Raw genomic sequence first — 25,719 nt, 5'->3', positions numbered from 1 at the left:
CACCAGGGGAGTCTCTCCATTTTTTCTTACTACATCTTCACTTAATATGCACTGAGAGATTTAGCCTAACTTCTTTTCTAAAATTTCTAACATTGATCTCTGATTATATTGTGAACCACAGTAAAATGGTTAAACATCTACTTTTAAAAACTTGTCATTTTTTCCAGGATTCTCAATGACTAACCACAATTGTGTCTATATACTTCCACCTGCAATGCAGGAGACCCAGGTTCGATTCCTGAGTGGGGAGGATCCTCTGGAGAAGGGATAGGCTACCCACTCCAGTATTCTTGGGCTTCCCTGGTGGCTTAGCTGGTAAAGAATCTACCTGCATTGTGAGAGACCTGGATTCAATCCCTGGGTTAGGAAGATCCCCTGGAGAAGGGAATGGCTATCCACTCCAGTATTCTGACCTGGAGAATTCCATGGACCGTATAGTCCATGGAGTTGCAAAGAGCTGGACACGATTGAGCGACTTGCACTTTAAAGTGAGAGCATAGACGGTTTTGATCAAACAACTGATTTTTGATCCTCCCACTCCTGGTAAGGCTTCCACTTCTCACAAGGACCATATGCAAGTACATCAAAAAGCTGTGTGCTGCTCCCAGGATTCTATCTCTACATCTATTAAAATGAGCTATTGGTCCAAGCCCTCTGGCCCTGTCACATGAGAGCATTCTGTGACATGGGGCACCTCCTTCAGGTTTTTGTTCAAATATCAATTTCTCAGGGATGTATGCCCTGGTCATCCTTTTTTAAAAACTGGTACCTTTTAAAACTCCCAATCCATGGACCACTGGTTTCCCTTTAATATATAAGGTGTGTTTGTGTGTTTTCATTCTGGTGTGTCCCGTTGAAAAACAGATTTTTATTAAAAATATTTTCACCTAAAGGTACAGATATACATATTTACTGTGGAAGATCCATGGCAGCAGTGTTTTTAATTCTTTTTTTTTTTTTTGTCCACCACTATATCTCCCAGTATCTAGAACAAAGTCTTGTTCATGGAGGCACTCAGTGAATTATCTGTTGAATGAAAAAGTATAGTATTCTTGGAAGTCAAGAAGCCTTAAGACTACAAATTGGAAACCAAATCAGATTACATTTTTAGCTGTAATTAAAAGATTGAGCTAAAATCTATACAATGGAAAGTATGAATTTTATCATTTCTCTGATAGCAATCTATTTTTTACAGCAAGTATTAATGAGAAAGTCAGTTCCAAACTTGGACCAACCTGGGGAAAGTACGAGTAAAGAGGGACCTTGGATGAAAAGTCAGAGTGAAGAACAACAAAAGAAATATAAATGAATGTCTAAGCATTCACTAAAGCGTTGTAAGGTTATGATGAACAACAAAAAAGTCAACTGTGCCATAAATGCTTGGGTTATAATTTCATTTTTCTAAATGTCCTCATCTAGACAAAAATGTGCTCATCATCTGTATGATGATGAAATGTGTCAGAGCAGTGAGCTATGTAACTAGAGCTCCTTTTTATTCTAGCTAGAGATATCTGGGAAGAGGGCCATGCCAATTACATCTGAAGACATCACTGCAGGATAGTCTCCTCTGGAATCTTGAATCACTCATTTTATTAAGAGAGTTTCAAACATTTCTGTTCTGAGTTGTAACTAAAGTTAACAAAAGCTCCATTTTCTAGGGAGGATTTGCTCAATTCCCTCTGGCCAGATGGCTTCTATATCCTGGGTTTCCTTCCTGTGCTCATCTTTACTGATCCACAGCTGCACACCGCCTTGAGTACTTAACCTTCTCTCATTATGCTGTCATCTTGCTAAAAGGGATTCACCGCAGATCAAATCCTAAACAAATCTCTTTTACATAATTGCATCCAGAAATAAAATTGAAATAATATATACAAGAGCAGTAATTAAGCAAAAATTTTAGCAAATAGAAACAGAAATGGATATGGCAACCTGTATTTTTTAAAGATTTACCCCATTTAAGAATTATCATTGCAGATAATGACTACTGCAGCTTTGCATGCATAGTGCCTGGCAAAGAATCTGCTATGTAATTTTTAATACCATGCTTCTTGAAAGAAAATAATTTTGATAGCTGGCCCAGTTTATATATATAATTAATGATTATATAATATAAACATATGGTATTAATATAATTAATAAGTGCTTGTTGACCACTAGAATGGTTATTTTATCAAGTTGGGGGTTTCAGGAGATGCAGGAGACATGGGTTGGAGAGATTCCCTAGAAGTGGGCATAGCAAACCACTCCCTATTCTTGCCTGGAGAATCCCAAGGACAGAGGAGCCTGGCAGTCTACAGTCTATGTGGTCACAAAGAGTCAGATACAACTGAGCAACTAAGCATGCACGCATGCAGTGTCTCCAAATAGTAGCTGTACATTTGAATCATGTGGAGTAAAGTTGTAAAAATACTGATTCTTGGCTTTACCCCCCAGCAACTTTTATTTGTGTGGGACATTTTCCAAGCATCAGTATTAATGTAAAAAAATAAAAACAAAACAAAAAAACCCTCTCTAGATGGTTCTATGTGTAGCCAAGTTTGAGAATTTCTGCACTACATGAATCCAATGAAAGAGAGGAAGGGATTACAGGCTGTTAGCTAAAAGGACCACAGCATGATGTCAAAAACTAAAAGCAAAAAAGTATTATCTGTATTTAATCAGGAATACATACTTTTTAGCCCCCAGCATTTGAGCATTTACTTGTGTTGCTTTTTCTAGAAACTAAGACCTTTTCCTACAATTTTTAGAAATCTATATCTAAAATTGTTCTCCTTTATTTTCAGAGAAAGAAAACTTCTAAAATTTTGTATTGTAAAAGACTGATTTAAAAGTAAAACCAAATTATGTTCTACTCATGATCTGAATATCTTGACCAAAAGAACTGAACGACAAAAATTTTGTTTGAATTTTTATGAACATAATCAGTGGGTATTTGTTGAACTGGAGATTATTCAGTGTGGATTGAAATGCTGAATTTTTCAAATTTAGAAATAAGGAACACCCAACATTTCCACAAATTAATTTTATTTGTAAAATTTGGAGTTACCCAGCCTTTGGTAAAGCAGGGTATTGGAGACAGGTGACAGAGGAAAATGCTAATTTATTGTATACTTTTGAGATACTCAAGATCATTTTTCAGAGTCTAAGCTATCACATACAGAACTTGTATTCTATTGAGATGCATAGTAACATAGCTCATGAAACTTCCAGAAATACCCATCTTAGATAAAGTGTGCATTTGTAATATAATTCAATTTTAAGAAAGGAATTAATTTAGGCAGATTTTCCCCTTCATGTACAGTTTGGACTGAACTATGTATGCAATTCATTTTTATATTAAAGGTTTATCTGATTAGGAGTATCTAACCTATTTTATTTTTCTATTTACTGTTGATTGAGCTATTTTACAGCTCTATAAAGGTAGTTAACTAACTTGTAGAAATCAAATAGCAAGACAAATTATTCCTGGTTAATAACAATGGAAATGCACTTCTCCTATCAAGAAGCATTATTTCTGTTCGTAGACAAAATTACAAGCCCAAAGTTTTAGCTTTTTATTTATTTTAACTTGTATGCCAGTATCTGTTGAATTTGTCTGCATTCTTCATGGAAGGAGAACCACTGGATGGAGTAATATGGACACACATAACCTGTGAGGGCTTCCCAGGTGGAACTGGTGGTAAAGAACCCATCTCCCAAGGCAGGTAGACATAACAGATGGGGGGTTCGATTCCTGGGTTGGGAAGATCCCCTGGAGGAGGGCATGGTAACCCACTCCAGTATTCTTGCCTGGAGAATCCCATGGACAGAGGAACCTAGCGGGCTACAGTCATAGGGTTGCAAAGTGACTTATCATGCACACGCACACCAGTGATGTATTAACCCTTTCTCCAGAAGAGGAGGTACAGTATTCTTGAGCCCACTGTGGATGACAGGATAACTGAGAAAAGATGACTTGATACCCACAGAATGAATCATTCTATCCATTTTATTACCAAAATCTTTCTCTGCAGAAGTGACAGCAAACAGATACAAATACCTCCTTACAGATGAATGTAGAAATAATGTTTGACCAAATATCTGGGCAAGCTTTAGCCTAATCAAGGTAACAAATAAAATTAACCATCACACCAGTCTTGCATGTAATTTCACAATCTTATTCCATCATTCTTTCACTGGGTCACCAAAATACTTTTGTCTTTTCTGCATATTCTTGAACCCAAGTTCAAGTTTTATCACTATTTCATTACCAAACATTTGATGTGCTCACTTTGTGTAAGTCATATTTTGAACTTCAAAAAATTACACCATGAGAGTTTGCGGAAGTTTCCCTGAGATGTTCATGTGAAAACCATCTTGATAAACCAATTAGACTGAGTTGCCCAAGAAAATGCACCTCGTATTTCAAGCACAGCACACTCTTCTTGCCTCTTTGAGAGAATGCCAAGTGGCAATAGAAATTATCCTTGTTTCTGTTTTCATTTCTCATTCTATGGTTTTATTTTCTATTTCTTGATTAAGTTTGATTCTGTTTCTGGTTTGCACAAGACAGCAAAGAATGCAAATATGTGTGTATGGTCTGAACATTTAATGATCTCTAGTAGGCACAGACAGATTTGTTCTCTAATAGATTGCCTGAGTTATTGGTCTTTTTGTGAGTCTATTTATGAGTTCAAACCAATTAAGAAGACATGTTATGCTCATTGGAAAGGAGAACAGCAGTCTGGAATCTGGACTAGTGATTTGTGTGTTTTCACATTGAATTTGACCTGCAGCCAAAGTCATTGAATTGAGGTTGCAGAGTCTGTACATGTGTCTGTGTCTTTAATTGAAAAAAGCAAAAAAAAAAAAAAAAAAAAAGAAAAGAAAAAAGCCTTTAATTCTCATTGTGAGTATGAAATGTTTCCTACCCCAGAAGGCACTGCATGAATAAATTAGATACAAGTCTCTAAAAATAAGTGAGGTATGTTCTGATATAGAAACTAAAAGTCACAGACATAATTTGAGTATATCTGGAAAATAAAGACATAAAATTTCTAATATTTTAATGGACTATCTCTTTAAGAGGAAAATGAAAAATCTTTCTCACCAAAACTGCTATCTCAGAGGCATTTTTTTTGTTAGAAATTAAGTTGGTGTGAACAAGTGAATCTTGAACAAATCAGACCTGCTTGATAATTTTGGATTAAGAAATCCCCAGCAATACATAATTTCCCTGAATATCAGCATACAGTAAAACTTTTAAAAGTAAAAAGGTATCTTCATAATATTTGGATTTGCTTTCTCAGAGACTAGTTAATCTGAGCTTCTTCATTATCTTATAGTGGTTCATTAATAAGAAAAACTAATAGCATTCCCACAAAATCTTTTTAAAGCATCAGTCCCCAACCTCTTCAACACCATGGACTGGTTTCCTGAGAGTTTTTCCACAGAACAGGGAGGGAGTGGGGGATGGTTTCAAGACGATTCAAGTGCATTACATTTATTTTACAGTTTATTTCTAGTTATTATTACATCAGCTCCACATCAGATCATCAGGCATGAGATTCTGGAGGTTGGGGACCCCTGCGTTATCTACTCAGAGGTCTGTTTGAATAATCTACAGCTTTGGGTCATTTCTGAGTTAGAACACTGAAACATTGATGACCATACAGTTAATTTTGTGTGGATAAATTGTTATTAATATAATTGTTATTAATATAAATGTTAGAAAGTGTACACTCTAGAGGAAGGGCCTGGAAATTTACAAGGCCTCCACTGAAGAATATTTTCTCACCTTCATTGAAAGACAATTCTCTATGGATCTGTATGAAATGCAAAGGACAAGCTTTGGCTGCCTTGTTCTGGGTTACGTGTCCAAGGATATTTGTATAGCAAGCAGGATTGGAAGACAGAGTTTCTATCCAGAGCAGGGGGCAGGTTTGTTTACCAGTATTGGTAAATTTCTTTTTTATTTCCTTGCAGCCTATTAGAAAAGATTTGTGTTCCCTAAACTCCATGTTTCTCAACTATGATGCAAACCCACTGCAAGCCCAGCATCCATCTGGGCTCCTTTATCTCAGTCCTTCCACAAAGCAGTTGGCAAAGACAGCTGATGGGAACATGATGATCATGCTTGCTTTGTTATAATTCAAGTAATGAACAGTCCCTGCTCTTTGACTCAGGAGTGTTGTCTGTTCTGCCCAAGTTCTTGAAACTGTGGCAGGCTATCTTATTTAGCCAGCAAGTAGATTAACATCTCATATCTCATAGGGTAACATCACAAATACTGAAAACTATCAGGGAAACAACAAAAACACTCTCTATACTGATAGTGCAGATATAAAGAAAACAAACTGTGTTAGCAAATGAGCATTTCAGATTTGTATGCACGTACATGTATCCTGAAAGTGTGTGCAAAGTCTGGACAGAACTGGATGCATTTTCATATGTTATAGTTAGGTAAGGAGAGAACAATGAAAACTTCTCATATATTCTTAGGAGATGAAACAATGTACATGTGATTACCTCCTATATATGCTGAGTGAGACTCCCTCCTAATTCTGGGAGAAAAGTGTTTTCAGTTCCAAAGGTCAGAAACCCTAAGACTTGCATGGTCAAACGAAAAGATTGGGCCTTTTATCAAGCCAATAATGTTTTGAGGAGACATCTTCAAGACATGAGGTGGGGAGGCAGGTACCTCTCTCATCTTTATTAAAAAAAATAGAAACCTTGGAGTATTACTCAGCCATAAAAAGAAATAATACCATTTGCAGCATTATGGGTGGACCTAGGGATTATTACACTAAGTGAAGTAAGTCAGAGAGAGACAAATATATTCTATTGCTTATTTGTGGAATCTAGAAGAAAAGGAAACAAATGAACTTATTTTCCAAACAGAAGGAGACTCAGACACAGAAAACAAACCTATGATTGCCAAAGGGAGGTTGGAGGAGGGATAAAGCAGGAGGCTGGGATTAAACATACACACTATATATATAGAATAGATAACCAAAAGGACATACGCACAGGGAACTATACTCAATATTATGTAATAATCAATAAGGGAAAAGAATATGAAAAAGAATACATATATGCATTCTCCTCACATATATAAACAGAATTGATGTGCTATACACACACATATTGTAACTAACAGGATATTGTAAGTCTATATACTTCAATAAAAATTTTTAAAAAAAGAAAGCTTGACCATCTCACCCTTACTCACCCCTCAGAAGAACCACTGGTCAAATCCTCATGCCAGGGTAATGCATTTATCTCAATAGAGAATACCACCCTGCTCCACTCTGATACTGCTGATTACAGTAATAAACTAACCACAGCCTTTCACGCCACATCAATAGGCATTTCTGCCTTGTTTCCTGCTTATCTGAAGGCTCTGCTACAGGTTGGAAATTTGGTTTTCAAATAAAAAACTGTCAATACCTCCTAGAAAGAAGCATAACAGGTGTTTTAACTACTTATACTTGAAGAAATAGATTCATTAGTAGGAACTTTGGCATTTAAGGGGATATCTCTTGGATAATTGTAAAGATTGCATCAGAGGACTGACTCAAGAGTTTTTATTCCAGAAGCAGACAACCTCTTGAAAGCAAACAGGTATTAGACCAAGAGGAACAATAATTACATAGTAATGATTTAACTAATGAGGGAGTCTGAGTAGTTATGTGTGTTTCCTTAGAATATTGTTGATATTTCTGATGGACATATGAAACATTGTTCTTTCTTTAACCCTCAATAACTTAAGACTGGTTTTGCAGAATAAACAAAAAGCATTCTTTAAATGCTATCTTTTTTTTCTGTAAGAAATCTTTAAGGCTGATTCCCACACTTCTTTTTTTATACTAAACTTTTCATTTCAATGGTAACATAATTATCTTCACAGGTTAATAGGAATCTGTCTCTTTCAAAAATTGAGATATCAATACACATGTCAATTGTGCAGACAAAATCATATTTAGGGGTATGGGGATTCCTATTTGAGCATTCAACTTAGAGCAATAAGCTCACCATCTTCATGGCAAATAGATGGGGAAACAATGGAAACAGTGGCAGACTTTATTTTCTTGGGCTCCAAAATCATTGTGGACAGTGACTGCAGCCATGAAATAAAAATACACCTGTTCCTTGGAAGAAAAGCCACGACCAACCTAGACAGCATATTAAAAAGCAGAGACATCACTTTGCCAACAAAGGGGCCACCTAGTCAAAGCTATGGTTTTTCCAGTAGTCATGTATGGATGTGAGAATTGGACCATAAAGAAGGCTGAGCACCAAAGAATTGATGCTTTTGAACTGTGGTGTTGGAGAAGACTCTTGAGAGTCCCTTGGACTGCAAGGAGATCAAGCCAGTCAATCTTAAAGGAAACCAACCCTGAATATTCATTGGAAGAAGAGATCCTGAAGGTGAAGTTCCAATACTTTGGCCACCTGAAGTGAAGAGCCAACTCATTAGAAAAGATCCTGATGCTGGGAAAGATTAAAGGCAGGAGGAAAAGGGGACGACTGAGGATGAGATGATTGGATGACTTTACCTACTCAATGGACATGAGTTTGAGGAAACTCCAAGAGATGTTGAAGGACAGGGAAGTCTGGCGTGCTGCAGTCCATGGGTTCACAAAGATTCGGACATGACTGAGCAACACAATAAGCTCACCAAAGAAAAATGGTGTAATTCAAGTCTGGAATCTATGCCCACAAAGTGCTCCAGGAAACTGGTCTTACACCTTCTGTGGTAACAAGAACACAGCCTCATGGACAATATAATAGATCAATTAATTCTTTGCTGGTCAGATCCCTTTAACAGATTTCCTGAACCTTGAAAAAGTAGAATCCACACACAGATAAATACTGCAAGTATATCTCTAAGGAGATAAAATTCTCCTTTTTCTTTCCCTACCCTCAGAATGGAAGAGTAAATAAGAGTTATTTAAAATTCAACCCAACCCAAAATTGAGTGTGTAATCAAGAATAATCTCTGAAGCTTATTTTAGGGTAACAGGTAGAGACTGTCCTAATGAAGCATTGTCTAATAGGCTCTCCCAAGGGTTATCTTATTTTGGACCTTTGTTTGGATTTTTTCCTTAACTAAATCGGTTGGAGTATTTTACTACTTTCTAAGGTCACATAAGACATTCTTTGGTTTTGTATATGATTTCATGGTACTCTCTTACCATTCTTTTATTTGTCGCTATAAATACTTCTGTTTCTTCTAACGTTTTTTTGAAATAGTTTCGCCTTTCTTCTTTGTTCATTAACATGTTAAATAAATCTTTGGTGTGTGCTCATTTTCAAAATTCATGTGTTTAACCTTTAAAAGCTGTATTTTGACAAAAATTGAGGATTGAAATAGTAATACATAGAGATATTTTCATTTATACATTGTGTGTTTATATATATATACACATTTGATATATATGTTCTTTAATAAATAACATATATATCTGCTTATGTGAATTCTTATAGAGTAGTCTGATTTGTTGGCTTTTTAACCTATTCACAAGCTATAAATAAAGCAAACTATTTTATCTCTAGAACCTTAATTTGGTAATTCACCTTTCTTTATACTTTACAGCTGTAAACTGCAATGTATCTTGCAATGTTGGGACTCACAGATTCCCCAGGTATATAATTCACTCAATCTATGCAGTCCACTAAAAAAATGAAAATCTCCCCTGAAGCACTTTCAAAGACTGCTATATTTTTGATGCAATAAAGAACATTAAAATAACTAGTAATTATCTGTTTTATGCAATTAATTGCATGCAAGACCTAGATATTACTATTATAATCTTTATTACCAATAGCCATTTTTATTTTTCAAAGTGTAATTTATAAAGATCACTTTGGATACTTATTTCTTAACTTTTCATTTAAATTTTAAAAGTTGGTCCGTTATTTGATTACATTCTAATTTCACACACTTAAACTTACTTAGTAAGAATATTATTTTTGTAACAATAGCTATGGTGATAAATTACTTTGAAGAAATTTTTTGCTATTTTAAAATTATATTTTGAGTTTATATGACCTCTGAAAGATATACCAGTAAAGATAGCAAGTCCTCTTAAAGAAAACAAAACAGCACTATATAATTTTAACTGAGAATGGGAGCTTAGAGGGGATTCAAATTTCAAGAACTTTAAATTCCACATCTAAATTTAATGTTTGGATATTAAAAATTCACTGACCTGGGGAAGTCTGTCAAGATGCACAGAAATTTCCCTCTCAGTTTAGGAGGGCTGTCCTATGAATCAGGCTGGCTCCTAGAGAGGACGATTTAAATTAAAAATAAATAATTGGCTCTTGACAAAATCTTATTTCTAAAAAAAGGAAAAGTCAAAGTCAAGGAAAAGTTTGAGTGTGTGTGCACACATGTTTTATAAGGAATGCTGATGAGCAAAAAATGAATTTATCATACATATTTTGATAAATTTTTCCAACTCAGACTTTGTTTAAAAAGAAAATATATTTTAAAATAGTCTTTCATGGCATTTAAAAGTAGAGCTCTCTGAAGCAATACTGAGAAAGAAGACCAAAGCTGGATATCTCACACTCCCTGACTTCAGACTATACTACAAAGCTAGAGTATCAAAATTAAAACATAGTGGTGCTGGCACAAAAACAGACATGAAGATCAGTGGAACAGATTAGAAAGCCTAGACACAAACCCATACACTTATGGTCAACTCATCTATGACAGAAGCAAGCAAGAATATACAATGAGGAAAAGACAGTCTCTTCAGTTAGTGGTGCTCAGAAACCTAGACAGCTATAGGTAAAAGAAAGAAATTATACCATTTTCTCAAACCACATACAAAAATAAACTCAACATGGATTAAAGACCTAAATGCAAGACCAGAACTCCTAGTAGAAAACATAGGCAGAACACTCTGATATAGATTACAGCAGTATTCATTGATCTGTCCCCAAAGTCAAAGGAAACAAGCAAATATGAACAAATGGTACTTAATTAAAAGATTTTGCACAGCAAGGAAAACCATCCACAAAATGAAGACAGCCAACTGAATGGAGGAAATATTTGCAAATGATATAACCAATGAGGGTTTATGATTCAAAATATATTAACAGCTCCTACAACTCAATATAAAAAGGCAAAAAAATAGGCAGAAAATCTGAACATTTTTCCAAGGAAGACATATAGATGGCCAACAGACACATGAAAAGCACAACAACGGTAATCAGAAAGATGCTGATCAAAACCACAATGAGCCATCACCTCACACCTGTTAGAATATCTATCATCCAAAAGACCACAAATAACAAAGGTCAGGGTATGGAGAAAAGGGTCTCCTTTTTCCCTGTTGGTGGGAATATAAATTAGTGCAACCATAAAGGAAAAGAGTATGATGTTTCCTCAAAAAGCTAAAAATAGAACTACCTATGCTCTTTCAATTCTACTGCTGGGTGTAGAGCCTAAGAAAACAAAAACCACTAATTTGAAAAGATGCAGACACCCCAATGTTCATAACAACATTAGCTATAATAGCCAAGATATGGAAGCAACCTAGGGTCTATCAACAGATGAACAGGTGAAAAAGATGTGGTATACATTATACATGCACAGAATTGAGTATTGAATTGAATTGAATAGCATATGCTATTCAGCCATAAAAAAGAATGAAATTTTGCCATTTGTAACAACGTGGATGGATCTAGATTCACTAATCCATTCACAACATGGATTCACTAAGCATTTCATTATGCTTAGTGAAATAAGTTAGAGAAAGACAAATACTATATGTAATTGCTTATACATGAAATCTAAAAAGCAAAACAGATGAACATAACAAAACAGACTCACAGATATAGAGAACAAACTAGTTTCTAACCAGTGGGGAGAGGGACGTGGGGAGGAGTAAGAGAGAGATAGGGGATTAAGAGGTACAAACTACAATGTATAAAATAAATAAATTATAAGGATATATTGTACAGCACAGGGAATATAACCAACATTTACTAATACCTTTAAATTGAATATAGTCTATAAAAAAATTTGAGTCACTGTATTGTACACTTGAAACTAAGATAGTATATCAACTATATATCAATTTAAAAAAATAAGCAAGTGCTTTGAAAAGTTTGAAATCATTCTCACAGGTTTATTCTCTTTAATCAACTACAATTTTCCATTCATACTCTAATATACATGTTCATGCATTAAACCTTAAAAATTTCTAAATAGTTGTGTGACATGAAACCTATCGTAACCACTTTGGGATGTTGGAGACATTTTTCAAATAAAAAAAAGGATAAAAGTTGGAGTAGGAAGGCTATTTTGCTAAGTTATTGCAGGTTATTATTAGCCTGGATTTGGGTTTTTCTACGCAGCCCTAGAAGTCACCTCTTTTTTCTTTCCTCCTTAAATATAAAAAAAGTGAGTTAAAATTTTGAGATTCTCCATCTTGCAGGAATTTGATTAGACTTTCTATGGTCCCTACAAAGAAAGGGATGGTTTGGGTTGTTTTTCTTCAATTTTTACATTCTGTTGGTGAGATCATATCATGCATACCTGCTGTTAAGAGAGACACAGCAAAGATACAGCTAACAAACTCAGAAATGCAAAACAACAACAACAAAAAAATTAGCCCCAGTTACCAAGGGCTAATTAAGAGGATTAAATAGTCATGGGTGCAGAGCAGAGCTTGGTCAAGTAGGGGAGGCAGAGAGAGCAAGAGAAAAGACTAACCATACAAATACTGATATGGTCCTAGTTACATTTCTCTAATATCTAATAATTTTAGAAAAGACATCAAAAGTCATTGAAAATGAGAAATTCAAATGACAGGGAAATCATTCTTTTATAAAAAAAAAAATGTGTTCAATAGCTAGGCATAAAGATGCAATAAAAAAAAAAAAAAAGACTCTCCCCTGGGTTCATCTCTCCCTCCATCCTAGTTTTAAACTCACTGTTCCCTCCCTATCTTTTCAGTCTGAATTTGACCAACGTTGAGACTCAACTATTAGATCTGCAGTGAAGGAAGAAGTATTAGTCAAAGTTCAGCCAGGGAAGCAGAAGGAGATTTTATCTACAAGCAAATGTAAGGCCATTTGCTTGTGTAACTGTGGAAGCCTGTTGAGCACGCAGAAAGGGTCAGCAGCCAGTTGGAACCCAGAGGAAGGAGCCAAAGCTGATCCATACGAGGAAAGCCTCCGCTCAGAGAAAAGAAGGTGAAAGCGAAGTCGCTCAGTCGTGTCCGACTCTTTGCGACCCCATGAAGCCTACCAGGCTTCTCCGTCCATGGGATTTTCCAGGCAAGAATACTGGAGTAGGTTACCATTCCCTTCTCCCGGGACTCTTACTGACCCAGCGATCGAACCCCGGTTTGCCGCATTGCGGGAAGACGCTTTACCCTCTGAGCCACCAGGAAAGCCCACTCAGAGAAGGCCTGAACAAATCTGCAAGAACTTCCAATTGATTAATTCAGGCCTGCACAGGGATAATCTCTTGTTCAGTTAATTTAACTGATTCGTGTTTTAAATGTATCTGCAAAATGCCTTCACAGAAGAATCTTGATTTAGTGTTTGATTGAATTAACTGGGAGGAGCTCTGTGTATGCTATAATATGGCTTCAACTCCTGGCTCTTCCATTTGTATGCATGTAAACTTAAGCTGGTTAGAAAAACTCTTTCAATTTCCCCATCTGTGAAATGGGAACAAGATCTGTGTTATAGAATTGTGAGGATTAAAAACCTCTTACAAATGAGATTACTGTTATCCATAGTTTTAAGAAATTTTGACGTATGTTAACTAATTTAATTCTCATTGTCATCCTGAAAAATGTTTAGATACTTTTCCCTATTGAAGACAGGAAAAAATAGAAATTATACAGCAGTAAAGCATTAATCAATGAATACATAGAAATAAAAATCAATAACTGCCATAAAAGAAAAGCTTTAAAAAAGCATACTTATAAAAATATAGAACTTGAGCAACTATGTATTAAGTACATAAAACAGATTCACAGCAAATAATTGTTAACTCTGAAAACTGTTAGAGAGCCCAGATTTTCAGAAGTGTAATGTTAACCTGTATATTTGTAATAGTTTCCTTTATAAATCACACATTCAGAAAGATTTCAAGTATGCCCTATCTCTGACACTTTTTTCTAATACATTCACTACTAATATAAACTGTCATTTTTTTTATTTAAAAAAGAAATCAGAGAAACAGTAGATTTGATGTAATGAAAATTACAGTTTCAATGACAATGTTAATTTACGACCAGGTTTTCCCAGGAAGACAGTAGCTAAGGAACAAGCCAGCCCACAAAACTACCCCTCAGTTTCCTTCCAGCACACAAACATACAGTTTTAATATGACTTAAAATATCGTACTTAATGCTTTGCCTTATACATAGAAGTTTGAACAACCACATTTTAAAACTGCCTAAGTCTATCTTAAGATAGAAGAAGCACAGTGAGACATGGTGAGAGGGACATGGTGAGAAAAATATTATAAAGACTATATTTTCTCTTGATGAAGAAAATGTTAATTGCTTTTGTCTGGGTGGATTTGAATGTTAAGAATGAAGGGGGAAGTGGGTCTCCAAGGGTAATAATGCAGATTTTTTAAACTAAATATTGTATGACTCATCTATGACTGAATGACTATCAGATTAAATTTTCCATCTAGAATAACTCAAGAAGCTTATTAAAATACAAACAAAAAAGCTTGATAGAATTCAAAATAAATGGTGGCATTGGGGAACAACCAATGCAGCCAAAATTTAAAGGGCCAGGCTCCTAAGTAACTGGGAAGATATTAAGATGAGCCTGCTTTTCCTACCACCTTCTTCCATCAGGGTACTGTGCTTAGTTGCTCAGTTGTGTCCAGCTGTTTGAGACCCCATGGACTGTAGTTGCCAGGCTCCTCTGTCCATGGGGATTCTCCAGGCAAGAATACTGGAGTGGGTTGCCACGCCCTCCTCCAGGGGATCTTCTCAACCCAGGGATCAAAGCCAGGTCTCCTACACTGCAGGCGGATTCTTTACCATCCACGCTACCAGGGAAGCCTATCAGGGTGTCTGCTGGTAAACTAACATTGGAAGAGAGGTCTAACAGAAAATGTGTTGTGGAGCTGGCAGTAATGTCACTGACTTGAGAAGATAAAAGTTGGTACTCAGGGCTACCAAAGCAGCGAGGACCAGAGAGACCTTCAATATCTTGAAGGAAAGTGAATTACAGGGAAAAGAACCCAATGAGAGCAATTTCCCCTCAAGTGTATTCATTGACTTCTAAGTTCCTTGTGCTTTAGTCCAAAGGCCAACACATCAAGTAGAAAGCAACTGGTAAGAGGCTAAAATGTTAAGCAGAAATCAGAAGTCTCAAAGTCCTGGAGAGATGAACCTTAGAGTATGGGGACTATCAAAGAGAAAGGGAATGGTTAAACACACACACACAAACCCTAAAGCTAAGGTTTCTTTTCAAGACTCCTGGAAAGTTTTGCCTTGTGAATTTAGAGTATTTAGGAAATAAATCAACAGTTAAAACTACTGAGACCAAGAGGTCATGCTCATGGGACTGCACATCATAGACCTCCATCTAAAGGGAGTTTCGTTGACCAAGGGACCAGATGCTACAGAACAGCATGGCCACACTTTCTACCCTTATGTGGGTGTGGACTGTGGCCCACCAGGCTCCTCTGTCCATGGGATTTCCCAGGTGAGAATACTGGAGTATGTAGCCTTCCCTTCTCCAGGGGATCTTCCCAGCCCCAGGATTGAACCCAGATCTCCTGCATTATAGGCAGATTCTTCACTATCTGAGCCACCAGGGCAAGCCCTACTACCCTCATCGCAGCTGATAACCGAGCACTGTGGGGATTCTGAGGAAGGCTCATGCCTGGCAGATATGGAACTCCTCTAACAGCTGATCTTGGCTCAAATACAGTCCCTCATCTGTGGTTCCACTTTTCACAGATTCAGTACCTGTGGTCAACTTCAGTCCTAAAATATTGCATGAAAATTTCCAGAAATAAATAATTCATAAGTTTAAAATTGCATGTCTTTTTGAGTTAGCAGGATGAAATCCGGCACAGTCTTACTCTGACCCACCCGGGATGTGAATCATCACTTTGTTCGGCTTGTCCTGCCTGTTTGTCACTTATGAGCAGTCTCGGTTATTAGGTTACTGTCCCAGTGTCATAGTGCCTGTGCTCCAAGTAACCCTAATTTTACTGAGGAATAGCCCCCAAACACAAGAGCAGGGATGCTGGCAATTTGGAGAGGCCAAAGAGAAGCTCTAAGGTGCTTCCTTTAAATGAAAAGGTGAACGTTCCCAAATTAAGGAAAGAAAAAAAAGAAAAGGAAGCGGAGGTTGCTAAGTCTCTAGTAAGACAAGGCTGGTGCACTGGGATGACCCTGAGGGATGGGATGGTTTCAGGATGGGGGTCACATGTACACCCATGGCTGATTCATGTCAATGTATGGCAAAAACCACTACACTATTGTAATTACCCTCCAATTAAAATTAAATTTTTTTTTAAAAAAGAAAATCTATCCAAAAAATTATAAAGAAGGAAAAAAAATTCCTTTTTGGCTGTTGCACCTCAAACTGGGAAAGTTATGGCCACAATGTGTGGTTCAAATTTAGTTAAGGTGGAAAAGGCATTAAATTTGTACAATTTGAGAGAGAGACCACATTCACACAACTTTTATTATAGTTTATTGTTATATGTGCATGGTTGCTCAGTCGTTTACGACTCTTTTTGTGACCCCATGGACTATAGCCTGCATGGCTCCTCTGTTCATGGTTTTCCAGGCAAGAATACTGGGATAGGTTGCCATTTCCTCCTCCAGGGGATCTTCCCAACCCAGGGATCAAACTGGCATCTTCTGCATTGGCAGATGGATTCTTTACCACTGAGCCAACTGGGAAGACCAATATTGTTATGATCATTCTATTTTATTATTAGTTTTGTTGTTAACCTCTTACTGTGCCTAATTTATGAATTAAACTTTACCATAGATACGTATGTATGGGTAAAAACAGTATGTGTAGGGCTCAATAATGTCCATGGTTTTAGGCATCCACTGGGGGTCTTGGAACATATCTCTCATGGATAAGGGGGGCTACTGTACTCACCAACAGCTTTGCTGAACCTTCTTTAGACTGTAGGATGGTCTAGGATCTTCTACCTCACCTTCCTTCCTTCCTTCCTCCTATCCTTTCCTTGGGTTCAACTTGCGTTGTAGTCTGCCAGCTCTCTTAGCCTCCCCAGACCCTTTGTCTCATAGGCATTCTCCTGATGAAATTCTTGCGTATTTATTCCTGCTTTGCTGTCCGCTACTTGGAGTATCTGCACTTTCACAAATGGTACCAGGATTAGCCTGAGAAAAGAGGCACCAAGATGGTGACGTGGAGAACGGCTCACCAGCTACACACCCAGAAGTAAAGAGAACACTTTCCTAGCTGATGGTAAGCCTAGATAATTCCTGGCAACATACTGCAGCTCAGTTGCCTGGTTTCACTGGTAGTGACCTGGGAAAATGTTCTGTTGAAAAAGAATGTTGTAGCAGGTGCGATGAGGCAGGGTATTTAAAAATCAAGGAGGGGGGCAGAGAAGAAAATGCCTAAAACCACAGCAGAGTCAGCTGGTTTTCCTGAGTTGTATTGACACCAGGTGGAAAGACTGAAGACTCTTTAACAAGGAGTTGTTGCTCTTGTTTAGTTGCTAAGTTGTGTCTGACCTTTTGCAACCTCATGGGCTTTAGCCCACTAGGCTCCTCTGTCCATGGGATTTCTCAGGCAAGAATACTGGAGTGGGTTACCATTTCCTCCTCCAAGACATCTTCCCAACTCAGGAATTGAACCTGCATCTCCTGCAATAGCAAGTGGGTTCTTTGGACTATATCACCAGGGAAACTCCCAACGAGCCGTTAGTAGCTATTTATGAGTCAGAGAAGCCCTTCTCAGTCAGGCCGGGTAGCTTGCACTGAGCCCCCATCACCTGTGTTGGGAGGGCCACACAGTTGATTGACAGGTTGAGACTTATCTGTTGGAGTTGCAACATTTCAAAGAAGTAGGACGGCTCAAGCAAAACAGTCCTGTTATGTGAAGTCCATGGCCTGGTGGATAAAATGTGAGATCCTGAACCATGAGATGGAGATATCTGCATGGTTTCCTGCCCAACACCCCCCCCCCTCCCCCGACCCCGGCCAGAGGGTGGACCCTGTAACTCCCTCTGAACACTTTGGGCTTGCAGAAGTAGCACGTTCTTTCCTTACAAGAGGTAGAACTTCTGCTATGTGAGAAGATGCTAATGAAGCCTCTCTCCTGTGAAATATAAGGTGTGTCCCTCAGGACTGGTCCTGACTTATGGCTGTTAAGCTGATAACTAGGGTTAAATTCCAGTATCACCTGGTAGGGGATGTGCTAAGCCTCAGACGGGAGGAAAATCTCATAAATGTAAAAAAAAAAAAAAAAAGCAAGAATTAGCCAGAATGGAACAGTGAGCAATGTGAGTACTACTAGGATTGGATTCTTTTTTTTAAGGTTTTGTTTATTTCTTTTTAAAATTTATTTTAATTTTTATTTCTAATTGGAGGATAAGCAATTATCCTGGGATTGGATTCTGATAGTGCTTGATCAAGGGAGGTAGAATGTAGAGCTAGATGAGAAAGGATTGATTTACTCAGCTCTACTTTCTTGAGACACAAGACTTAACGCCCAAGCTAGGATCCCCAAGGATGGGACCAACTCATTGTTGGGCTCTTTAAAGTCAGAAAAGCAAAAATGGCATACTCTCAGCAAAGTAGAAATGCCTGAATTTCCCTGGCATTTGACTTCCCTGGTGGTTGAGATGATAAAGAATCTGCCTGTAACACAGGAGACCTGGGTTCAATCCCTGGATTGGTAAGATCCCCTGGAGAAGGGAATGGCTACCCACTCCAGTATTCTTGCCTGGAGAAGTCCATGGACAGAAAAGCTGGGTGGGCTACAGTTCATGTGGTCACAAAAGAATCAGACATGACTGAACAACTAACACTTTTTTTACTTGGTATCAGAAGAAAAAAAGAAGCTGACAGAAATAAATGTGCTGGAATGGATATATTAATAGTAGGTAAGACCAGAGAAGATCAGTTCCCATGAGAAGACCAGGAGAATCACACACTAACCAAGGTCATCAGCCATGCACTGGTATGAGGGCCCAGTCATTCCTGTGAAGTTCAGGGGTGGGTCTCTTCTGCAAGTTGGGAATGACAGGAGGAGAGGCAGTCATAGGGTGCATGAGCAGTCATAGGGATAAAGTTTGGGCCCACATCTCAAAAGTAAAGACCAGGTGGCAAGGGTTATCTACGATCAGCTGCAAGGCTGTCATCACCATAAAGAGCATAAAGGTCAGAGCATGAGCTGAGGAGGAGCCAAAAAGACTTGACCCACAGGGAAAGGCATAGATGATGAACAGAGTGTTGTCCTTGAGAGCAAGAGAAATAGGCAGTCCACAGAAGCTCTGCTCAAAATCAATAACAATGGCAACAACAACAAAAGAGCAAGAATGGAAGGGTAGGGAGATGAGGGAAGCTGCCCCAATAAAATACCACCATCCCTTGCTTGGTTATCAGATCTGAGACAATATTCAGATTTGGAACCCACTGCCTGAGTCCTAGGGACCCTGTGATCCCTGGAGCCATGAAGCTATACACTGTGGCAGTTCCCTTAGACTTTTCCTAAAGGGACTTGCTCAATTGTGTCTCAAAAAGTCAGACACTACTGAGCGACTGAACAACAAAAAGGGGACTATGGTTACTCATTTTGGTGACTCTACACCCTGCCAAAAAAGGGAGAATCACCAGACATTTCAGGAACTACTGGACTCTGAACACCAGTTTACTGTCTCAGCCCTACAGATCCCCAAAATCCAGCTGTTGTCCTAAGGAGACTACCCATTACATGATGAGTACACTTCATGTCTAAGTGCCCTACCTTTGTCTCTCCAGTGTTTTTTCTTTAGGATCCTCTGACATATTCAAACTGGTCATCATTTTATTTAGCTTTTCTAGTTGTTATTAATAGGAGTCCTGGTCTCTCCAAGTTACACCATCTCTCTTAGGATGACGTCTCATTTAGCATTTTAGCATCTTCTGGTATAATATAATTTTTCTCTTCTTTTTGTTGACAAATAGTTATTTAATAGTAATTATAGAACAGTATAAGAACAGAGTCAGGAAAAAGCCTAAAAGTCTACCACCTAGAAAAAAAGAAATATTTAGCATTTACAGATATCATGTAACACCCCCCCCACACCCATGCTCTTCACACTCCAAACAATACTGCCATCTCCTCCTCCCTCATCTCCAGAACTCACAAACTTTGTCTCTATAATTTGTTTTAAGATCATCAAGTTTAATCCTCTTGTTTCTATTATTGTTATTCATCTCAGTCACATCAAGTTCTACCATCTCCAGGACCCCAAACCAACATCACTTTGTAGATCTCCTACCCAATCCTTACCTCTTGTCATTCATTCTCCAATTCCTGGAATCATTCCATTAGACCCTTTGGGCTAAAGTATGTCTTTAGCCTATGTCTTCATTTTTTTTTTTTCGGCAACAAAAGTCAACTTTATTTTTTTAATGAACAGTATTTGAAGTAAAGGACAGTAAAAACTTAGAATCCAAATCAAGTTCTGAAAACCAAAACTAAATTTTGTAATGTCCTGAGTTTACACACTCAGTTCACTTCAGTTGCTCAGTCATGTCTGATTCTTTGTGACTCCATGGGGTGCAGCATGCCAGGCCTCCCTGTCCATCAACAACTCCTGGAGTTTACTCAAACTCATGTCCATTGAGTCGGCGATGCCATCCAACCATCTCATCCTCTGTCATCCCCTTCTCCCACCTCCAATCTTTCCCAGCATCAGGGTCTTTTCCAATGAGTCAGATCTTCACATCAAGTGGCCAACGTATTGGAGTTTCAGCTTCAGCATCAGTCCTTCCAATGAATATTCAGGACTGATTTCCTTTATGATGGACTGGTTGGATCTCCTTGCAGTCCAAGGATCTCTCAAGAGTCTTCTCCAGCACCACAGTTCAAAAGCATCAATTCTTCGGCACACGCTAGTTACAGATTTATACAATGAGTGTCTGTGTGCCAAAATATTTCTGGTCAGAATGACAACTGGCAGTTGTGACTCCCATCCCTTCAGAACACAAGGCTTAACAGCTAGGAAGAAAAAGCCCACAGTAGGATTCATGTTAGGCTTTCCTAACAGGAATAGACACTAAGACTCTAGAGATGACAGAGCTGATAATAAAAGGCAGCCTCAGGGTTTCCTCTTACAACCTTAACTAACCTTGAAATGAAAGTCACACAATACATAATTTTTTTTAATTTTTTTGAAAGGATATTTAGTAATATCCTTAGGATGTCATTTTTTTTCCATTTATTTTTATTAGTTGGAGGCTAATTACTTTACAATATTGTAGTGGTTTTTGCCATACATTGACATGAATCAGCCATGGATTTACATGTATTCCCCATCCCAATCCCCCCTCCCTAGCCTATGTCTTCAAATAAGGCACTGAGGAATCTAAAAATTGTATATAGGAAGGATAAACAACAAGATCCTACTGTATCGCACAGGGAACTATATTCAATATCCTGTGATAGACCATAATGGAAGAGAATAACAGCAGAAATCAATACAATATTGTAAATTAACTACACTTCAATTTAAAATAGAGTCCATTCTTTAAAAAATGGTAAAAATGTACTTATTTCAGAACAGAAATAGAGTCACAGATATAGAAAGCAAACATGGTTACCAAGGGGGAAAAGGCAACAGAGGATAAATTGGGAGATTGGGATTGACATATACACAGGATTACATACAAAATAGATAACAAATAAGAACCTGCTCTATAGCACAGGGAACCCTACTCAGTTCTCTGTAGTGGCCTGTATGGGAAAAGAATCTAAAAATGTATACCTGGTTAGATGTAAGTCTACAACATGTACAACTGATTCACTATTTTTTTCCTGCTGTAGAGCAGGAACTGACACAATGTTGTAAAACAACTATTACTCTAAATTTTTTTTTTAAATATGGCAGTGAGAGTTCCCTTCACGTTTTTTTTTTTTTTTTCTCTTTTTTACTCCAACAGAGAAGGTCCATTTCCACTCAGATCCCTGTCATGCTGGCTAGTTTCTCTCTCCTCGTCCTACCATCCCTAGGTGTGAAGGCGAGTGGGTGTTCCTCCTATTAGCACTTCCTGTCTCTTCTCCCTCTGTCTTCCCTAAACCCACCCAGATTAGAATGTCACGGCATCAGTGAGTTCAACACAACCCCCTCCTTATTCCAAGTCACCTCCGTCCTCTCCAGTTACGGACCCATTTCTCTGCTTTTCTGAAATATAACATTGTACATTTATTTTTGCCTTTATTTCTTCTTTTTAGCCTCATCTCTCCACGGAAGCCGCTTTTGTCAAAGTAGGAATAATCTCCCATTGTTAAAACTTTTAATCAGTTCTCTTGCCATGATTGTTAAACAACATTTGGTATCAGTTGTTTCATGGTTGAAAAGAAACACTTGGAGCCCTTGCTCAATCTTCTTTAAACATGGTTATCACTTGGCTTTCAAATAGAAAATTCTCCTGTTTCTCCTACTTAACTGAGTGCTTTTTTGCAGTCTTTGGTTTTGCTCTTCCTTTCCTTTTTTTTTTTTTTCTTTTTGCCTCTCTCTATTTTCCTCAGCCCTTGGCAGTCCTTTTTCTACATTCTATGAGTCTGACTTTAAAAAAAAATAATGTCACATACAAGTGACACCAGGCAGTGTTTGTGTTTCTCTGGCTCATTTTACTCAGCACACCGCTCTGAAGATTCATTCATGTTGTTGCAAGTGGCAAGATTTCTTCCTTTCTCATTGCTGAATAATAGTCTATCCTCTCAAGTGGGAGGGAATATATGCATACATATAGCTGATTCACAACATTGTTGCACAGTAGAAACTAACATAATATTGTATAGCAATTATATACCTATTAAAAAATAAAAAAAATAATAATATTCCATTCAAAAATGCTTTTCCCACCCCACTAAGTGTCTACATCTGTCTCACCTCCTCAAATCTTTGGTCAGACACCACCTTATATATGAGACTTCCCACATCACTGTACTGGAAACTGAACATGTGCACACATGCACACATAGAAACACACACACACATGAACTCCATAGGCTGCCTTTATCTTTTTCCATTGTTGTCACCCACATTTGATACAACATGTATTTAACTTTTTGATAATTCTGTCTTTCTATGCTAGAATGTACAGTACACAAGGGAAGAATTTTCCCTTATTTTCTTTATTGCTATACCTCCAGTAGTCAAATCCATGATTAACACCTTGTAGGCACTCACATTACTCAATTATTGATCAAAAGAATGAACAAATTCTTAGGGATATAAGGCCATTTTGAGGATAGCCAAAGAGACACACCACTGATAAGTCTGGTGGAATTTTCAGTATAGATGAATTTAGTACAATGTACATAGTCAAATTAAAAAATATTTATCGGATGATATATTCCCAGGGAAGACTTTGAAGAAGAGATATATAGGCTTCCCTGGTGGCTCAGACAGTAAAGCTCTGCCTGCAATATAGGAGACCCAGGTTTGATCCCTGGGTTGGGAAGATTCCCCAGAGAAGGAAATGACAGCCCACTCCAGTATTCTTGCTGAGAAATCCCATGGACAGAGGAACCTGATAGGCTACAGTCCATAGGGTCACAAACAGTCGGACACGATGAGTGCCTGACACTTTCACTTTCATATAGTCTTTCACTTTTATTATCAGTGAGCCTCACAGACAAGCCTAAAAGTTGTTTTTAACTAGAAACCAATGTTGCCTACTCAGTTTTTATGTATTTTCTATCTCAATCTCTGAATGTAATTAAGTTATTCCTTACTCATTCAGCATTATGTATTGAGTACCTACTATTTGCCATGACATGTGCTAGTTGTTGGGGATATAGGGTTTCTGCTCTTAGAAAACTTACAAGTGCATTTTTCTCCATGATGTCCAATAGCCCCCCTTACCTATAGCTTCAGTAACATTATGTAAGGTTAGGTGGTTATTTGTGGAAATCTTCATTGACCTTAACTGCTTTGAGTCTACCCAAAATAAACACTCAAAAATGGCTGGTGTGATCTAACATAAATGACACAGTCTTTCAAACAGAGATCTGAATTCTAATCCCTTGTTATTATTGTTCAGTCGCTAAGTTCTGTGACTCTTTGTGACACCAGGGACTGCAGCATGCCAGGCTCCCCTGTCCTTCACTACCTCCCAGAGTTTGCTCAAATTCATGTCCATTGAATCAGTGATGCTATCAAATCATCTCATCCTCTGGCACGACCTTCTCCTAACTTCAATCTTTCCCAACATCAGGGTCTTTTCCAACGAGGTGGCTCTTCACATCAGGTGGCCAAAATGTTGGAGCTTCAGCGTCAAATTCCTATAATGTGATTAATCTCTGCAGCAGGTCAGAGGGTCTCTATTTTCTTTAGTTTCTTCATCTTTGAGAAAGAGTTAGTAATCTCTACTAAATGAAAGAGATTCTTGTGAGGACAAAGTAGCAGTCAAGAAAATGCTTTTGAAAACTTCATGTTCCACTTAAATATGTAATAAAATTTTTAACTCCATTGGGAGTCAAAGCATGATGTGATGAAGACCAAAGTTTTGGAATCAAATCCTAGCTCTAGGACTTGGCAGGAAGTGGAAACAATGCCATTAATTTGCAAAGTCATTGTGGAAATTAGAAGTGACATATTTAAGAAGTCTAGCGCCTAACACGGGATCAGACAGAGTAGATGCCATTGCCAGCTTTTTCTTTACTGTAATATTTTGGCACATGACCATTAGAATTACCAATTTTCTTCCATTTTTTAATATACCTCAGTTTTCAAATCTGTAGAATGGGGAAATATATTGTAATGGAGTTTTTCCAAAGGCCTCTTGAGAAGCCTTAAGAGATGATAATAATCCATCATAGATAATAATAGATGGTGATCTCCAAGCAAAAGTCATTATTGTTATATCCTCAAGGGCGGCACTTTGACATTCTTTATTAGATTTCTGCACAGTCAACTCTGAAGGCCCAGACAGAAAAAAATCACATTCAGGAAAAGCTCTTCAGGGAAGGACACCAGAGGAAAAGAAGAATAATGAAGTTGTACAAATTGTAAAGTAAACCAGGCAAAGAGCCAAGAATTTTCATGCAGAGGGAGACTGGAGAGAATCAGGTCTCACATACCTACAGCTTCCAGCTCCTTTCAAACAGCAGGAGACAAAGAACACTCTTCCCTGCCAATTTAGAAAAGGCAAAGGCAAACAAGCCCCTTCACTTCCACTGAGGTTAGAGGACATCCCTTCGCTGTTCATGGTCGGCCTCAGACCACTGGCTTTCCTGACATCATTCTAGTCAAATGGCAGTGCTGCGCTGTGCTTAGTCACTCAGCCATGTCCAACTCTTTGTGACTCCATGGACTGTGGCTCACCAGGCTCCTCTGCCCATGGGAATTCTCCAGGCCAGAATATTGGAGGGGTTGTCATGCCCTCCTTCAGGGGAACTTCCCAACCCAGGGATTGAACCGAGGTCACCTGCATTACAGGCAAATTCTTTACCGTCTGGGTCACGAGCGAAGCCCAAGAATACTGGAGTGGGGAGCCTACCCCTTCTCCAGGGGATCTT

General features: G+C 38.0%; 1 long non-coding RNA gene and 1 other non-coding gene across 2 annotated transcripts in view; both read left to right on the top strand.

Annotated features, from left to right (window-relative positions):
- The window catches only part of LOC122680582, a 119,668-nt gene that overhangs the window by 69,940 nt on the left and 24,009 nt on the right, over positions 1-25,719 (top strand). The gene's annotated exons all lie outside the window — the stretch shown is intronic.
- LOC122680914 lies at positions 10,157-10,285 on the top strand. Its single transcript, XR_006336829.1, has one exon.

The sequence above is a fragment of the Cervus elaphus genome, chromosome 22 (assembly GCF_910594005.1).
Source record: "Cervus elaphus chromosome 22, mCerEla1.1, whole genome shotgun sequence".
In the NCBI taxonomy this organism is placed as follows: domain Eukaryota; kingdom Metazoa; phylum Chordata; class Mammalia; order Artiodactyla; family Cervidae; genus Cervus; species Cervus elaphus.
The sequence above is the reverse complement of the archived record's forward strand: the minus strand, read 5'-3'. Positions and strand labels throughout refer to the sequence as shown.